This window comes from Adiantum capillus-veneris, chromosome 23 (genome assembly GCF_014529385.1).
Source record: "Adiantum capillus-veneris isolate H3 chromosome 23, ASM1452938v2, whole genome shotgun sequence".
Lineage (NCBI taxonomy): Eukaryota > Viridiplantae > Streptophyta > Polypodiopsida > Polypodiales > Pteridaceae > Adiantum > Adiantum capillus-veneris.
In genome coordinates, this window is record NC_140953.1 from 122641213 (window position 1) to 122643129 (window position 1917).

A 1917-nucleotide genomic window follows, 5' to 3' on the forward strand; every position below is an offset into this window, starting at 1 on the left:
CAGTGGCTGTATGTGCTGGATAGTGGGGCGACAACATATGTGCATGACAGTGCCATTGCTATCAAGGACCAAGTACTGGGTGCTCTTTAGCAGGCTCAGGAAATTATAAGAGCACCTTCCTCACCAATATTCCCGGCAGCTCCCGACTCACCACCGAATTCTCTTTCACTGTCGCCTGGCATGCTTGAATTTGTTTCCCCATAAATATAGAGTAATATAGATTCATCTAACGGAAGCCAACAAAAAATTGATGAGTGTGCCTCTGTTGGGACCCGCAATGAAGGTGCCATTCCCATCAGCTATTGCCATGTGGTAGCAGTATGCTAGTCACCTATCTCTACTCGATTGCATGCATAGCACACAAACCTTCTCCAATCTGTGTAGTTCATCTGGCCCAACCTTGGCTCTGTGTGTGTGTGTGTGTTTTGTCCACTTTCCTGCACCTTTGCAACCTCTAATGCTTTCCGTAAATCAGATCTCCTTGCAACCTCTCTCTCTCTCTCTCTCTCTCTCTCTCTCTCTCACAGCCCAACTAAAGCATAACGAATATATTACACTGCAAACTCGTATCGGGTTGCTCAAGTCTTAGTTTCCTGGCATCTTTTCACCAAAATACATCTTTGTGGTGTTGGCAATTGCTTCAATAAACTTCAACTCTAAGAATTGTGGAGTAAGTTTTAGCTGGTTTGCTTCCGCTTCCTTCAAGACCCTGTAAAAGTTCGCATCTGCAAGACTTTTCTCTCTTGGTAGATATATTTCATTCTCAATTTCCTGCTGACGTTTAATACTCTCCTTTTCCATGACTTTCTGATACATATAACTCATGCTTGCTTGTGCATCTTTTTCAGCCTCTATCGCATCATTTTTCTTCTGAGTTTCAGCTTCTTTTTCCACCATGTTTTGCAGCAATAAGGACCTTCATTCTCTCCTCTTCAATCATTCCATATGTTCATAATTGCGAGCAATGGTCCTTGGAATTGAGGTTTTTGTTACTCTCACACTAATTATCTCAAGTCCAGGTGCATATCATGTACAATCGCATTGAATGGCTTCCTTCATAATTTCATCTACCTGATCAAACTTGTCTATATACACTTTTTGCAAATTATGCGCGCTACAGAATTGATTAATCTCATGATGAATCTTGTCATATACCCAAGTCTTGTCATAAGTTACACCGTAGTTTAAAATCGTACCATACACGTGCTCCATTCTCAATGGATTGACAACCTCAATTTTCTCAAAATCTATCATTACACCTCCTTTTGTGCCACAAGGGATGTTTTTAACCCCATCAGTCTGAATTGTCACTTGAATTCGCTCGTACCGTGTTATATAAGGTAGCATCAAACGAATGCCTGGATCTAAGATTCAAAAAGGCACCACCCTACTAGTAGACGCCAACGTCGCCCTCTGGGACTTGATGCAAAAAATTCAAATTTGTAGTAGCAACCACTAAAGGAATGATGATCCCCACAGCAACAATGAGGAACATAGGCAAATAAGCGCGATGGGAGGAACAGGAGGGGCATGCCCTTGTCCTTCTCTCTCCCTCTCTCTCTCTCTCTCTCTCTCTCTCTCTTGTAACACTGCTCGTATACTCTCTCTCTCTCCCTCAGCTCCAGGATGTGAATGGGTAGGTGAACAGTCAAGAGCACCTCAGAGACAGGTGCAAATGGTGTTTGAGGGGAATCGTAAAAAATAGAGATGACCTTGTGGACTTCTAGGTTCTTAGCTTGCATCCCCCATGGGCCCGGTCATTGCTCATGAGAATGTAGCGGATGCAGGTCCGGCTGAAGGGCAGAGTTGGAGCAACTTCCTCTTCACGGCGAAACCAACTTATCTCCTTGTCCATGCAGAGGAGAGAGAGAGAGAGAGAGAGAGAGCTCCCCCTTTAAGCTGTTGCGATCAAGTGTT

At 43.8% G+C, this 1917-nt stretch overlaps 1 pseudogene; it reads right to left on the reverse strand.

The window, feature by feature from the left end:
* Positions 1 to 474: 474 nt before the first annotated feature.
* LOC147428477 (uncharacterized) lies at positions 475 to 1360 on the reverse strand (annotated as a pseudogene).
* Between the last annotated feature and the right edge of the window lie 557 nt (positions 1361 to 1917).